Below are 19128 nucleotides of genomic sequence, written 5' to 3'. Positions count from 1 at the left end.
AAGGCACCACAGGTATACAATGTAGATGGATGGATAGTATACGTAATGGATGACGAGTGACGACACAGACGTAGGTACTGCAGTGTCCTACCGTACTGCTATATACAGTATACTGGACCTGGAGGACACTGTCAGTAAACTGCTAAACTAGTCTAAAAAAAAGGCACCACAGGTATACAATGTAGATGGATGGATAGTATACTTTATGGATGACGAGTGACGACACAGAGGTAGGTACAGAAGTGGCCTACCGTACTGCTATATACAGTATACTGGACCTGGTGGACACTGTCAGCAAACTGCTTAACTAGTCAAAAAAAAAGGCACCACAGGTATACAATGTAGATGGATGGATAGTATACTTAATGGATGACGAGTGACGACACAGAGGTAGGTGAAGCAGTGGCCTACCGGTCTGCTATATATAGTATACTGGACCTGGTGGACACTGTCAGCAAACTGCTAAACTAGTCTAAAAAAAAGGCACCACAGGTATACAATGTAGATGGATGGATAGTATCCGTAATGGATGACGAGTGACGACACAGACGTAGGTACTGCAGTGTCCTACCGTACTGCTATATACAGTATACTGGACCTGGTGGACACTGTCAGTAAACTGCTAAACTAGTCTAAAAAAAAGGCACCACAGGTATACAATGTAGATGGATGGATAGTATACTTAATGGATGACGAGTGACGACACAGAGGTAGGTACAGAAGTGGCCTACCGTACTGCTATATACAGTATACTGGACCTGGTGGACACTGTCAGCAAACTGCTAAACTAGTCTAAAAAAAAGGCACCACAGGTATACAATGTAGATGGATGGATAGTATACTTAATGGATGACGAGTGACGACACAGAGGTAGGTACAGCAGTGGCCTACCGGTCTGCTATATACAGTATACTGGACCTGGTGGACACTGTCAGCAAACTGCTAAACTAGTCTAAAAAAAAGGCACCACAGGTATACAATGTAGATGGATGGATAGTATACTTAATGGATGACGAGTGACGACACAGAGGTAGGTACAGCAGTGGCCTACCGGTCTGCTATATACAGTATACTGGACCTGGTGGACACTGTCAGCAAACTGTTAAACTAGTCTAAAAAAAAGGCACCACAGGTATACAATGTAGATGGATGGATAGTATACTTAATGGATGACGAGTGACGACACAGAGGTAGGTACAGCAGTGGCCTACCGGTCTGCTATATACAGTATACTGGACCTGGTGGACACTGTCAGCAAACTGTTAAACTAGTCTAAAAAAAAGGTACCACAGGTATACAATGTAGATGGATGGATAGTATACTTAATGGATGACGAGTGACGACACAGAGGTAGGTACAGCAGTGTCCTAACGTACTGCTATATACAGTATACTGGACCTGGTGGAACTTGTCAGCAAACTGCTAAACTAGTCTAAAAAAAAGGCACCACATGTATACAATGTAGATGGATGGATAGTATACTTAATGGATGACGAGTGACGACACAGAGGTAGGTACAGCAGTGGCCTACCGTACTGCTATATACAGTATACTGGACCTGGTGGACACTGTCAGCAAACTGCTAAACTAGTCTAAAAAAAAGGCACCACAGGTATACAATGTAGATGGATGGATAGTATACTTAATGGATGATGAGTGACGACACAGAGGTAGGTACAGCAGTGGCCTACCGGTCTGCTATATACAGTATACTGGACCTGGTGGACACTGTCAGCAAACTGCTAAACTAGTCTAAAAATAAGGCACCACAGGTATACAATGTAGATGGATGGATAGTATACTTAATGGATGACGAGTGACGACACAGAGGTAGGTACAGCAGTGTCCTACCGTACTGCTATATACAGTATACTGGACCTGGTGGACACTGTCAGTAAACTGCTAAACTAGTCTAAAAAAAAGGCACCACAGGTATACAATGTAGATGGATGGATAGTATACTTAATGGATGACGAGTGACGACACAGAGGTAGGTACAGCAGTGGCCTACCGTACTGCTATATACAGTATACTGGACCTGGTGGACACTGTCAGCAAACTGCTAAACTAGTCTAAAAAAAAGGCACCACAGGTATACAATGTAGATGGATGGATAGTATACTTAATGGATGACGAGTGACGACACAGAGGTAGGTAAAGCAGTGGCCTACCGGTCTGCTATATATAGTATACTGGACCTGGTGGACACTGTCAGCAAACTGCTAAACTAGTCTAAAAAAAAGGCACCACAGGTATACAATGTAGATGGATGGATAGTATACGTAATGGATGACGAGTGACGACACAGACGTAGGTACTGCAGTGTCCTACCGTACTGCTATATACAGTATACTGGACCTGGTGGACACTGTCAGTAAACTGCTAAACTAGTCTAAAAAAAAGGCACCACAGGTATACAATGTAGATGGATGGATAGTATACTTAATGGATGACGAGTGACGACACAGAGGTAGGTACAGAAGTGGCCTACCGTACTGCTATATACAGTATACTGGACCTGGTGGACACTGTCAGCAAACTGCTTAACTAGTCAAAAAAAAAGGCACCACAGGTATACAATGTAGATGGATGGATAGTATACTTAATGGATGACGAGTGACGACACAGAGGTAGGTAAAGCAGTGGCCTACCGGTCTGCTATATATAGTATACTGGACCTGGTGGACACTGTCAGCAAACTGCTAAACTAGTCTAAAAAAAAGGCACCACAGGTATACAATGTAGATGGATGGATAGTATACGTAATGGATGACGAGTGACGACACAGACGTAGGTACTGCAGTGTCCTACCGTACTGCTATATACAGTATACTGGACCTGGTGGACACTGTCAGTAAACTGCTAAACTAGTCTAAAAAAAAGGCACCACAGGTATACAATGTAGATGGATGGATAGTATACTTAATGGATGACGAGTGACGACACAGAGGTAGGTACAGAAGTGGCCTACCGTACTGCTATATACAGTATACTGGACCTGGTGGACACTGTCAGCAAACTGCTAAACTAGTCTACAAAAAGGGCACCACAGGTATACAATGTAGATGGATGGATAGTATACTTAATGGATGACGAGTGACGACACAGAGGTAGGTACAGCAGTGGCCTACCGGTCTGCTATATACAGTATACTGGACCTGGTGGACACTGTCAGCAAACTGCTAAACTAGTCTAAAAAAAAGGCACCACAGGTATACAATGTAGATGGATGGATAGTATACTTAATGGATGACGAGTGACGACACAGAGGTAGGTACAGCAGTGGCCTACCGGTCTGCTATATACAGTATACTGGACCTGGTGGACACTGTCAGCAAACTGTTAAACTAGTCTAAAAAAAAGGCACCACAGGTATACAATGTAGATGGATGGATAGTATACTTAATGGATGACGAGTGACGACACAGAGGTAGGTACAGCAGTGTCCTAACGTACTGCTATATACAGTATACTGGACCTGGTGGAACTTGTCAGCAAACTGCTAAACTAGTCTAAAAAAAAGGCACCACATGTATACAATGTAGATGGATGGATAGTATACTTAATGGATGACGAGTGACGACACAGAGGTAGGTACAGCAGTGGCCTACCGTACTGCTATATACAGTATACTGGACCTGGTGGACACTGTCAGCAAACTGCTAAACTAGTCTAAAAAAAGGCACCACAGGTATACAATGTAGATGGATGGATAGTATACTTAATGGATGACGAGTGACGACACAGAGGTAGGTACAGCAGTGGCCTACCGTACTGCTATATACAGTATACTGGACCTGGTGGACACTGTCAGCAAACTGCTAAACTAGTCTAAAAAAAAGGCACCACAGGTATACAATGTAGATGGATGGATAGTATACTTAATGGATGACGAGTGACGACACAGAGGTAGGTACAGCAGTGGCCTACCGTACTGCTATATACAGTATACTGGACCTGGTGGACACTGTCAGTAAACTGCTAAACTAGTCTAAAAAAAAGGCACCACAGGTATACAATGTAGATGGATGGATAGTATACTTAATGGATGACGAGTGACGACACAGAGGTAGGTACAGCAGTGGCCTACCGGTCTGCTATATACAGTATACTGGACCTGGTGGACACTGTCAGCAAACTGCTAAACTAGTCTAAAAAAAAGGCACCACAGGTATACAATGTAGATGGATGGATAGTATACTTAATGGATGACGAGTGACGACACAGAGGTAGGTACAGCAGTGGCCTACCGGTCTGCTATATACAGTATACTGGACCTGGTGGACACTGTCAGCAAACTGCTAAACTAGTCTAAAAAAAAGGCACCACAGGTATACAATGTAGATGGATGGATAGTATACTTAATGGATGACGAGTGACGACACAGAGGTAGGTACAGAAGTGGCCTACCGGTCTGCTATATACAGTATACTGGACCTGGTGGACACTGTCAGCAAACTGCTAAACTAGTCTAAAAAAAAGGCACCACAGGTATACAATGTAGATGGATGGATAGTATACTTAATGGATGACGAGTGACGACACAGAGGTAGGTACAGCAGTGTCCTACCGTACTGCTATATACAGTATACTGGACCTGGTGGACACTGTCAGTAAACTGCTAAACTAGTCTAAAAAAAAGGCACCACAAGTATACAATGTAGATGGATGGATAGTATACTTAATGGATGACGAGTGACGACACAGAGGTAGGTACAGCAGTGGCCTACCGTACTGCTATATACAGTATACTGGACCTGGTGGACACTGTCAGCAAACTGCTAAACTAGTCTAAAAAAAAGGCACCACAGGTATACAATGTAGATGGATGGATAGTATACTTAATGGATGACGAGTGACGACACAGAGGTAGGTAAAGCAGTGGCCTACCGGTCTGCTATATATAGTATACTGGACCTGGTGGACACTGTCAGCAAACTGCTAAACTAGTCTAAAAAAAAGGCACCACAGGTATACAATGTAGATGGATGGATAGTATACGTAATGGATGACGAGTGACGACACAGACGTAGGTACTGCAGTGTCCTACCGTACTGCTATATACAGTATACTGGACCTGGAGGACACTGTCAGTAAACTGCTAAACTAGTCTAAAAAAAAGGCACCACAGGTATACAATGTAGATGGATGGATAGTATACTTTATGGATGACGAGTGACGACACAGAGGTAGGTACAGAAGTGGCCTACCGTACTGCTATATACAGTATACTGGACCTGGTGGACACTGTCAGCAAACTGCTTAACTAGTCAAAAAAAAAGGCACCACAGGTATACAATGTAGATGGATGGATAGTATACTTAATGGATGACGAGTGACGACACAGAGGTAGGTGAAGCAGTGGCCTACCGGTCTGCTATATATAGTATACTGGACCTGGTGGACACTGTCAGCAAACTGCTAAACTAGTCTAAAAAAAAGGCACCACAGGTATACAATGTAGATGGATGGATAGTATACGTAATGGATGACGAGTGACGACACAGACGTAGGTACTGCAGTGTCCTACCGTACTGCTATATACAGTATACTGGACCTGGTGGACACTGTCAGTAAACTGCTAAACTAGTCTAAAAAAAAGGCACCACAGGTATACAATGTAGATGGATGGATAGTATACTTAATGGATGACGAGTGACGACACAGAGGTAGGTACAGAAGTGGCCTACCGTACTGCTACATACAGTATACTGGACCTGGTGGACACTGTCAGCAAACTGCTAAACTAGTCTAAAAAAAAGGCACCACAGGTATACAATGTAGATGGATGGATAGTATACTTAATGGATGACGAGTGACGACACAGAGGTAGGTACAGCAGTGGCCTACCGGTCTGCTATATACAGTATACTGGACCTGGTGGACACTGTCAGCAAACTGCTAAACTAGTCTAAAAAAAAGGCACCACAGGTATACAATGTAGATGGATGGATAGTATACTTAATGGATGACGAGTGACGACACAGAGGTAGGTACAGCAGTGGCCTACCGGTCTGCTATATACAGTATACTGGACCTGGTGGACACTGTCAGCAAACTGTTAAACTAGTCTAAAAAAAAGGCACCACAGGTATACAATGTAGATGGATGGATAGTATACTTAATGGATGACGAGTGACGACACAGAGGTAGGTACAGCAGTGGCCTACCGGTCTGCTATATACAGTATACTGGACCTGGTGGACACTGTCAGCAAACTGTTAAACTAGTCTAAAAAAAAGGTACCACAGGTATACAATGTAGATGGATGGATAGTATACTTAATGGATGACGAGTGACGACACAGAGGTAGGTACAGCAGTGTCCTAACGTACTGCTATATACAGTATACTGGACCTGGTGGAACTTGTCAGCAAACTGCTAAACTAGTCTAAAAAAAAGGCACCACATGTATACAATGTAGATGGATGGATAGTATACTTAATGGATGACGAGTGACGACACAGAGGTAGGTACAGCAGTGGCCTACCGTACTGCTATATACAGTATACTGGACCTGGTGGACACTGTCAGCAAACTGCTAAACTAGTCTAAAAAAAAGGCACCACAGGTATACAATGTAGATGGATGGATAGTATACTTAATGGATGATGAGTGACGACACAGAGGTAGGTACAGCAGTGGCCTACCGGTCTGCTATATACAGTATACTGGACCTGGTGGACACTGTCAGCAAACTGCTAAACTAGTCTAAAAATAAGGCACCACAGGTATACAATGTAGATGGATGGATAGTATACTTAATGGATGACGAGTGACGACACAGAGGTAGGTACAGCAGTGTCCTACCGTACTGCTATATACAGTATACTGGACCTGGTGGACACTGTCAGTAAACTGCTAAACTAGTCTAAAAAAAAGGCACCACAGGTATACAATGTAGATGGATGGATAGTATACTTAATGGATGACGAGTGACGACACAGAGGTAGGTACAGCAGTGGCCTACCGTACTGCTATATACAGTATACTGGACCTGGTGGACACTGTCAGCAAACTGCTAAACTAGTCTAAAAAAAAGGCACCACAGGTATACAATGTAGATGGATGGATAGTATACTTAATGGATGACGAGTGACGACACAGAGGTAGGTAAAGCAGTGGCCTACCGGTCTGCTATATATAGTATACTGGACCTGGTGGACACTGTCAGCAAACTGCTAAACTAGTCTAAAAAAAAGGCACCACAGGTATACAATGTAGATGGATGGATAGTATACGTAATGGATGACGAGTGACGACACAGACGTAGGTACTGCAGTGTCCTACCGTACTGCTATATACAGTATACTGGACCTGGTGGACACTGTCAGTAAACTGCTAAACTAGTCTAAAAAAAAGGCACCACAGGTATACAATGTAGATGGATGGATAGTATACTTAATGGATGACGAGTGACGACACAGAGGTAGGTACAGAAGTGGCCTACCGTACTGCTATATACAGTATACTGGACCTGGTTGACACTGTCAGCAAACTGCTTAACTAGTCAAAAAAAAAGGCACCACAGGTATACAATGTAGATGGATGGATAGTATACTTAATGGATGACGAGTGACGACACAGAGGTAGGTAAAGCAGTGGCCTACCGGTCTGCTATATATAGTATACTGGACCTGGTGGACACTGTCAGCAAACTGCTAAACTAGTCTAAAAAAAAGGCACCACAGGTATACAATGTAGATGGATGGATAGTATACGTAATGGATGACGAGTGACGACACAGACGTAGGTACTGCAGTGTCCTACCGTACTGCTATATACAGTATACTGGACCTGGTGGACACTGTCAGCAAACTGCTAAACTAGTCTAAAAAAAAGGCACCACAGGTATACAATGTAGATGGATGGATAGTATACTTAATGGATGACGAGTGACGACACAGAGGTAGGTAAAGCAGTGGCCTACCGGTCTGCTATATATAGTATACTGGACCTGGTGGACACTGTCAGCAAACTGCTAAACTAGTCTAAAAAAAAGGCACCACAGGTATACAATGTAGATGGATGGATAGTATACGTAATGGATGACGAGTGACGACACAGACGTAGGTACTGCAGTGTCCTACCGTACTGCTATATACAGTATACTGGACCTGGTGGACACTGTCAGTAAACTGCTAAACTAGTCTAAAAAAAAGGCACCACAGGTATACAATGTAGATGGATGGATAGTATACTTAATGGATGACGAGTGACGACACAGAGGTAGGTACAGAAGTGGCCTACCGTACTGCTATATACAGTATACTGGACCTGGTTGACACTGTCAGCAAACTGCTTAACTAGTCAAAAAAAAAGGCACCACAGGTATACAATGTAGATGGATGGATAGTATACTTAATGGATGACGAGTGACGACACAGAGGTAGGTAAAGCAGTGGCCTACCGGTCTGCTATATATAGTATACTGGACCTGGTGGACACTGTCAGCAAACTGCTAAACTAGTCTAAAAAAAAGGCACCACAGGTATACAATGTAGATGGATGGATAGTATACTTAATGGATGACGAGTGACGACACAGAGGTAGGTACAGAAGTGGCCTACCGTACTGCTATATACAGTATACTGGACCTGGTGGACACTGTCAGCAAACTGCTAAACTAGTCTACAAAAAGGGCACCACATGTATACAATGTAGATGGATGGATAGTATACTTAATGGATGACGAGTGACGACACAGAGGTAGGTACAGCAGTGGCCTACCGGTCTGCTATATACAGTATACTGGACCTGGTGGACACTGTCAGCAAACTGCTAAACTAGTCTAAAAAAAAGGCACCACAGGTATACAATGTAGATGGATGGATAGTATACTTAATGGATGACGAGTGACGACACAGAGGTAGGTACAGCAGTGGCCTACCGGTCTGCTATATACAGTATACTGGACCTGGTGGACACTGTCAGCAAACTGTTAAACTAGTCTAAAAAAAAGGCACCACAGGTATACAATGTAGATGGATGGATAGTATACTTAATGGATGACGAGTGACGACACAGAGGTAGGTACAGCAGTGGCCTACCGTACTGCTATATACAGTATACTGGACCTGGTGGACACTGTCAGCAAACTGCTAAACTAGTCTAAAAAAAAGGCACCACAGGTATACAATGTAGATGGATGGATAGTATACTTAATGGATGACGAGTGACGACACAGAGGTAGGTAAAGCAGTGGCCTACCGGTCTGCTATATATAGTATACTGGACCTGGTGGACACTGTCAGCAAACTGCTAAACTAGTCTAAAAAAAAGGCACCACAGGTATACAATGTAGATGGATGGATAGTATACGTAATGGATGACGAGTGACGACACAGACGTAGGTACTGCAGTGTCCTACCGTACTGCTATATACAGTATACTGGACCTGGTGGACACTGTCAGTAAACTGCTAAACTAGTCTAAAAAAAAGGCACCACAGGTATACAATGTAGATGGATGGATAGTATACTTAATGGATGACGAGTGACGACACAGAGGTAGGTACAGAAGTGGCCTACCGTACTGCTATATACAGTATACTGGACCTGGTTGACACTGTCAGCAAACTGCTTAACTAGTCAAAAAAAAAGGCACCACAGGTATACAATGTAGATGGATGGATAGTATACTTAATGGATGACGAGTGACGACACAGAGGTAGGTAAAGCAGTGGCCTACCGGTCTGCTATATATAGTATACTGGACCTGGTGGACACTGTCAGCAAACTGCTAAACTAGTCTAAAAAAAAGGCACCACAGGTATACAATGTAGATGGATGGATAGTATACGTAATGGATGACGAGTGACGACACAGACGTAGGTACTGCAGTGTCCTACCGTACTGCTATATACAGTATACTGGACCTGGTGGACACTGTCAGCAAACTGCTAAACTAGTCTAAAAAAAAGGCACCACAGGTATACAATGTAGATGGATGGATAGTATACTTAATGGATGACGAGTGACGACACAGAGGTAGGTAAAGCAGTGGCCTACCGGTCTGCTATATATAGTATACTGGACCTGGTGGACACTGTCAGCAAACTGCTAAACTAGTCTAAAAAAAAGGCACCACAGGTATACAATGTAGATGGATGGATAGTATACGTAATGGATGACGAGTGACGACACAGACGTAGGTACTGCAGTGTCCTACCGTACTGCTATATACAGTATACTGGACCTGGTGGACACTGTCAGTAAACTGCTAAACTAGTCTAAAAAAAAGGCACCACAGGTATACAATGTAGATGGATGGATAGTATACTTAATGGATGACGAGTGACGACACAGAGGTAGGTACAGAAGTGGCCTACCGTACTGCTATATACAGTATACTGGACCTGGTTGACACTGTCAGCAAACTGCTTAACTAGTCAAAAAAAAAGGCACCACAGGTATACAATGTAGATGGATGGATAGTATACTTAATGGATGACGAGTGACGACACAGAGGTAGGTAAAGCAGTGGCCTACCGGTCTGCTATATATAGTATACTGGACCTGGTGGACACTGTCAGCAAACTGCTAAACTAGTCTAAAAAAAAGGCACCACAGGTATACAATGTAGATGGATGGATAGTATACTTAATGGATGACGAGTGACGACACAGAGGTAGGTACAGAAGTGGCCTACCGTACTGCTATATACAGTATACTGGACCTGGTGGACACTGTCAGCAAACTGCTAAACTAGTCTACAAAAAGGGCACCACATGTATACAATGTAGATGGATGGATAGTATACTTAATGGATGACGAGTGACGACACAGAGGTAGGTACAGCAGTGGCCTACCGGTCTGCTATATACAGTATACTGGACCTGGTGGACACTGTCAGCAAACTGCTAAACTAGTCTAAAAAAAAGGCACCACAGGTATACAATGTAGATGGATGGATAGTATACTTAATGGATGACGAGTGACGACACAGAGGTAGGTACAGCAGTGGCCTACCGGTCTGCTATATACAGTATACTGGACCTGGTGGACACTGTCAGCAAACTGTTAAACTAGTCTAAAAAAAAGGCACCACAGGTATACAATGTAGATGGATGGATAGTATACTTAATGGATGACGAGTGACGACACAGAGGTAGGTACAGCAGTGTCCTAACGTACTGCTATATACAGTATACTGGACCTGGTGGAACTTGTCAGCAAACTGCTAAACTAGTCTAAAAAAAAGGCACCACATGTATACAATGTAGATGGATGGATAATATACTTAATGGATGACGAGTGACGACACAGAGGTAGGTACAGCAGTGGCCTACCGTACTGCTATATACAGTATACTGGACCTGGTGGACACTGTCAGCAAACTGCTAAACTAGTCTAAAAAAAGGCACCACAGGTATACAATGTAGATGGATGGATAGTATACTTAATGGATGACGAGTGACGACACAGAGGTAGGTACAGCAGTGGCCTACCGTACTGCTATATACAGTATACTGGACCTGGTGGACACTGTCAGCAAACTGCTAAACTAGTCTAAAAAAAAGGCACCACAGGTATACAATGTAGATGGATGGATAGTATACTTAATGGATGACGAGTGACGACACAGAGGTAGGTACAGCAGTGGCCTACCGTACTGCTATATACAGTATACTGGACCTGGTGGACACTGTCAGTAAACTGCTAAACTAGTCTAAAAAAAAGGCACCACAGGTATACAATGTAGATGGATGGATAGTATACTTAATGGATGACGAGTGACGACACAGAGGTAGGTACAGAAGTGGCCTACCGTACTGCTATATACAGTATACTGGACCTGGTGGACACTGTCAGCAAACTGCTTAACTAGTCAAAAAAAAGGCACCACAGGTATACAATGTAGATGGATGGATAGTATACTTAATGGATGACGAGTGACGACACAGAGGTAGGTAAAGCAGTGGCCTACCGGTCTGCTATATATAGTATACTGGACCTGGTGGACACTGTCAGCAAACTGCTAAACTAGTCTAAAAAAAGGCACCACAGGTATACAATGTAGATGGATGGATAGTATACGTAATGGATGACGAGTGACGACACAGACGTAGGTACTGCAGTGTCCTACCGTACTGCTATATACAGTATACTGGACCTGGTGGACACTGTCAGTAAACTGCTAAACTAGTCTAAAAAAAAGGCACCACAGGTATACAATGTAGATGGATGGATAGTATACTTAATGGATGACGAGTGACGACACAGAGGTAGGTACAGAAGTGGCCTACCGTACTGCTATATACAGTATACTGGACCTGGTGGACACTGTCAGCAAACTGCTAAACTAGTCTACAAAAAGGGCACCACAGGTATACAATGTAGATGGATGGATAGTATACTTAATGGATGACGAGTGACGACACAGAGGTAGGTACAGCAGTGGCCTACCGGTCTGCTATATACAGTATACTGGACCTGGTGGACACTGTCAGCAAACTGCTAAACTAGTCTAAAAAAAGGCACCACAGGTATACAATGTAGATGGATGGATAGTATACTTAATGGATGACGAGTGACGACACAGAGGTAGGTACAGCAGTGGCCTACCGGTCTGCTATATACAGTATACTGGACCTGGTGGACACTGTCAGCAAACTGTTAAACTAGTCTAAAAAAAAGGCACCACAGGTATACAATGTAGATGGATGGATAGTATACTTAATGGATGACGAGTGACGACACAGAGGTAGGTACAGCAGTGTCCTAACGTACTGCTATATACAGTATACTGGACCTGGTGGAACTTGTCAGCAAACTGCTAAACTAGTCTAAAAAAAAGGCACCACATGTATACAATGTAGATGGATGGATAGTATACTTAATGGATGACGAGTGACGACACAGAGGTAGGTACAGCAGTGGCCTACCGTACTGCTATATACAGTATACTGGACCTGGTGGACACTGTCAGCAAACTGCTAAACTAGTCTAAAAAAGGCACCACAGGTATACAATGTAGATGGATGGATAGTATACTTAATGGATGACGAGTGACGACACAGAGGTAGGTACAGAAGTGGCCTACCGTACTGCTATATACAGTATACTGGACCTGGTGGACACTGTCAGCAAACTGCTAAACTAGTCTACAAAAAGGGCACCACAGGTATACAATGTAGATGGATGGATAGTATACTTAATGGATGACGAGTGACGACACAGAGGTAGGTACAGCAGTGGCCTACCGGTCTGCTATATACAGTATACTGGACCTGGTGGACACTGTCAGCAAACTGCTAAACTAGTCTAAAAAAAAGGCACCACAGGTATACAATGTAGATGGATGGATAGTATACTTAATGGATGACGAGTGACGACACAGAGGTAGGTACAGCAGTGGCCTACCGGTCTGCTATATACAGTATACTGGACCTGGTGGACACTGTCAGCAAACTGTTAAACTAGTCTAAAAAAAAGGCACCACAGGTATACAATGTAGATGGATGGATAGTATACTTAATGGATGACGAGTGACGACACAGAGGTAGGTACAGCAGTGTCCTAACGTACTGCTATATACAGTATACTGGACCTGGTGGAACTTGTCAGCAAACTGCTAAACTAGTCTAAAAAAAAGGCACCACATGTATACAATGTAGATGGATGGATAGTATACTTAATGGATGACGAGTGACGACACAGAGGTAGGTACAGCAGTGGCCTACCGTACTGCTATATACAGTATACTGGACCTGGTGGACACTGTCAGCAAACTGCTAAACTAGTCTAAAAAAAGGCACCACAGGTATACAATGTAGATGGATGGATAGTATACTTAATGGATGACGAGTGACGACACAGAGGTAGGTACAGCAGTGGCCTACCGTACTGCTATATACAGTATACTGGACCTGGTGGACACTGTCAGCAAACTGCTAAACTAGTCTAAAAAAAAGGCACCACAGGTATACAATGTAGATGGATGGATAGTATACTTAATGGATGATGAGTGACGACACAGAGGTAGGTACAGCAGTGGCCTACCGGTCTGCTATATACAGTATACTGGACCTGGTGGACACTGTCAGCAAACTGCTAAACTAGTCTAAAAAAAAGGCACCACAGGAATACAATGTAGATGGATGGATAGTATACTTAATGGATGACGAGTGACGACACAGAGGTAGGTACAGCAGTGTCCTACCGTACTGCTATATACAGTATACTGGACCTGGTGGACACTGTCAGCAAACTGCTAAACTAGTCTAAAAAAAAGGCACCACAGGTATACAATGTAGATGGATGGATAGTATACTTAATGGATGACGAGTGACGACACAGAGGTAGGTACAGCAGTGGCCTACCGTACTGCTATATACAGTATACTGGACCTGGTGGACACTGTCAGCAAACTGCTAAACTAGTCTAAAAAAAAGGCACCACAGGTATACAATGTAGATGGATGGATAGTATACTTAATGGATGACGAGTGACGACACAGAGGTAGGTAAAGCAGTGGCCTACCGGTCTGCTATATATAGTATACTGGACCTGGTGGACACTGTCAGCAAACTGCTAAACTAGTCTAAAAAAAAGGCACCACAGGTATACAATGTAGATGGATGGATAGTATACGTAATGGATGACGAGTGACGACACAGACGTAGGTACTGCAGTGTCCTACCGTACTGCTATATACAGTATACTGGTGGACACTGTCAGCAAACTGCTAAACTAGTCTAAAATGCACCACAGGTATAGAATGTAGATGGATAGTATACTTAATGGATGACGAGTGATGACACAGAGGTAGGTACACAGCAGTGGCCTACCGTACTGCTATATATAGTATACTGGTGGACACTGTCAGCAAACTGCTAAACTAGTCTAAAATGCACCACAGGTATAGAATGTAGATGGATAGTATACTTAATGGATGACGAGTGACGACACAGAGGTAGGTACACAGCAGTGTCCTACCGTACTGCTATATACAGTATACTGGACCTGGTGGACACTGTCAGCAAACTGCTAAACTAGTCTAAAAAAAGGCACCACAGGTATACAATGTAGATGGATGGATAGTATACTTAATGGATGACGAGTGACGACACAGAGGTAGGTACAGCAGTGGACTACCGTACTGCTATATACAGTATACTGGACCTGGTGGACACTGTCAGCAAACTGCTAAACTAGTCTAAAAAAAAGGCACCACAGGTACACAATGTAGATGGATGGATAGTATACTTAATGGATGACGAGTGACGACACAGAGGTAGGTACAGCAGTGGCCTACCGTACTGCTATATACAGTATACTGGACCTGGTGGACACTGTCAGCAAACTGCTAAACTAGTCTAAAAAAAAGGCACCACAGGTATACAATGTAGATGGATGGATAGTATACTTAATGGATGACGAGTGACGACACAGAGGTAGGTACAGCAGTGGCCTACCGGTCTGCTATATACAGTATACTGGACCTGGTGGACACTGTCAGCAAACTGTTAAACTAGTCTAAAAAAAAGGCACCACAGGTATACAATGTAGATGGATGGATAGTATACTTAATGGATGACGAGTGACGACACAGAGGTAGGTAAAGCAGTGGCCTACCGGTCTGCTATATATAGTATACTGGACCTGGTGGACACTGTCAGCAAACTGCTAAACTAGTCTAAAAAAAAGGCACCACAGGTATACAATGTAGATGGATGGATAGTATACTTAATGGATGACGAGTGACGACACAGAGGTAGGTAAAGCAGTGGCCTACCGGTCTGCTATATATAGTATACTGGACCTGGTGGACACTGTCAGCAAACTGCTAAACTAGTCTAAAAAAAAGGCACCACAGGTATACAATGTAGATGGATGGATAGTATACGTAATGGATGACGAGTGACGACACAGACGTAGGTACTGCAGTGTCCTACCGTACTGCTATATACAGTATACTGGTGGACACTGTCAGCAAACTGCTAAACTAGTCTAAAATGCACCACAGGTATAGAATGTAGATGGATAGTATACTTAATGGATGACGAGTGATGACACAGAGGTAGGTACACAGCAGTGGCCTACCGTACTGCTATATATAGTATACTGGTGGACACTGTCAGCAAACTGCTAAACTAGTCTAAAATGCACCACAGGTATAGAATGTAGATGGATAGTATACTTAATGGATGACGAGTGACGACACAGAGGTAGGTACACAGCAGTATCCTACCGTACTGCTATATACAGTATACTGGACCTGGTGGACACTGTCAGCAAACTGCTAAACTAGTCTAAAAAAAGGCACCACAGGTATACAATGTAGATGGATGGATAGTATACTTAATGGATGACGAGTGACGACACAGAGGTAGGTACAGCAGTGGACTACCGTACTGCTATATACAGTATACTGGACCTGGTGGACACTGTCAGCAAACTGCTAAACTAGTCTAAAAAAAAGGCACCACAGGTACACAATGTAGATGGATGGATAGTATACTTAATGGATGACGAGTGATGACACAGAGGTAGGTACAGCAGTGGCCTACCGTACTGCTATATACAGTATACTGGACCTGGTGGACACTGTCAGCAAACTGCTAAACTAGTCTAAAAAAAAGGCACCACAGGTATACAATGTAGATGGATGGATAGTATACTTAATGGATGACGAGTGACGACACAGAGGTAGGTACAGCAGTGGCCTACCGGTCTGCTATATACAGTATACTGGACCTGGTGGACACTGTCAGCAAACTGTTAAACTAGTCTAAAAAAAAGGCACCACAGGTATACAATGTAGATGGATGGATAGTATACTTAATGGATGATGAGTGACGACACAGAGGTAGGTACAGCAGTGTCCTAACGTACTGCTATATACAGTATACTGGACCTGGTGGAACTTGTCAGCAAACTGCTAAACTAGTCTAAAAAAAAGGCACCACATGTATACAATGTAGATGGATGGATAGTATACTTAATGGATGACGAGTAACGACACAGAGGTAGGTACAGCAGTGGCCTACCGGTCTGCTATATACAGTATACTGGACCTGGTGGACACTGTCAGCAAACTGCTAAACTAGTCTAAAAAAAAGGCACCACAGGTATACAATGTAGATGGATGGATAGTATACTTAATGGATGACGAGTGACGACACAGAGGTAGGTACAGCAGTGGCCTACCGTACTGCTATATACAGTATACTGGACCTGGTGGACACTGTCAGCAAACTGCTAAACTAGTCTAAAAAAAGGCACCACAGGTATACAATGTAGATGGATGGATAGTATACTTAATGGATGACGAGTGACGACACAGAGGTAGGTACAGCAGTGGCCTACCGTACTGCTATATACAGTATACTGGACCTGGTGGACACTGTCAGCAAACTGCTAAACTAGTCTAAAAAAAAGGCACCACAGGTATACAATGTAGATGGATGGATAGTATACTTAATGGATGATGAGTGACGACACAGAGGTAGGTACAGCAGTGGCCTACCGGTCTGCTATATACAGTATACTGGACCTGGTGGACACTGTCAGCAAACTGCTAAACTAGTCTAAAAAAAAGGCACCACAGGAATACAATGTAGATGGATGGATAGTATACTTAATGGATGACGAGTGACGACACAGAGGTAGGTACAGCAGTGGCCTACCGTACTGCTATATACAGTATACTGGACCTGGTGGACACTGTCAGCAAACTGCTAAACTAGTCTAAAAAAAAGGCACCACAGGTATACAATGTAGATGGATGGATAGTATACTTAATGGATGACGAGTGACGACACAGAGGTAGGTACAGCAGTGTCCTAACGTACTGCTATATACAGTATACTGGACCTGGTGGAACTTGTCAGCAAACTGCTAAACTAGTCTAAAAAAAAGGCACCACATGTATACAATGTAGATGGATGGATAGTATACTTAATGGATGACGAGTAACGACACAGAGGTAGGTACAGCAGTGGCCTACCGGTCTGCTATATACAGTATACTGGACCTGGTGGACACTGTCAGCAAACTGCTAAACTAGTCTAAAAAAAAGGCACCACAGGTATACAATGTAGATGGATGGATAGTATACTTAATGGATGACGAGTGACGACACAGAGGTAGGTACAGCAGTGGCCTACCGTACTGCTATATACAGTATACTGGACCTGGTGGACACTGTCAGCAAACTGCTAAACTAGTCTAAAAAAAGGCACCACAGGTATACAATGTAGATGGATGGATAGTATACTTAATGGATGACGAGTGACGACACAGAGGTAGGTACAGCAGTGGCCTACCGTACTGCTATATACAGTATACTGGACCTGGTGGACACTGTCAGCAAACTGCTAAACTAGTCTAAAAAAAAGGCACCACAGGTATACAATGTAGATGGATGGATAGTATACTTAATGGATGATGAGTGACGACACAGAGGTAGGTACAGCAGTGGCCTACCGGTCTGCTATATACAGTATACTGGACCTGGTGGACACTGTCAGCAAACTGCTAAACTAGTCTAAAAAAAAGGCACCACAGGAATACAATGTAGATGGATGGATAGTATTCTTAATGGATGACGAGTGACGACACAGAGGTAGGTACAGCAGTGTCCTACCGTACTGCTATATACAGTATACTGGACCTGGTGGACACTGTCAGCAAACTGCTAAACTAGTCTAAAAAAAAGGCACCACAGGTATACAATGTAGATGGATGGATAGTATACTTAATGGATGACGAGTGACGACACAGAGGTAGGTACAGCAGTGGCCTACCGTACTGCTATATACAGTATACTGGACCTGGTGGACACTGTCAGCAAACTGCTAAACTAGTCTAAAAAAAAGGCACCACAGGTATACAATAGAGATGGATGGATAGTATACTTAATGGATGACGAGTGACGACACAGAGGTAGGTAAAGCAGTGGCCTACCGGTCTGCTATATACAGTATACTGGACCTGGTGGACACTGTCAGCAAACTGCTAAACTAGTCTAAAAAAAAGGCACCACAGGAATACAATGTAGATGGATGGATAGTATACTTAATGGATGACGAGTGACGACACAGAGGTAGGTACAGCAGTGTCCTACCGTACTGCTATATACAGTATACTGGACCTGGTGGACACTGTCAGCAAACTGCTAAAC

The sequence above is a fragment of the Pseudophryne corroboree genome, chromosome 2 (assembly GCF_028390025.1).
Source record: "Pseudophryne corroboree isolate aPseCor3 chromosome 2, aPseCor3.hap2, whole genome shotgun sequence".
NCBI lineage: Eukaryota > Metazoa > Chordata > Amphibia > Anura > Myobatrachidae > Pseudophryne > Pseudophryne corroboree.
This window is presented reverse-complemented; position numbering follows the sequence as displayed.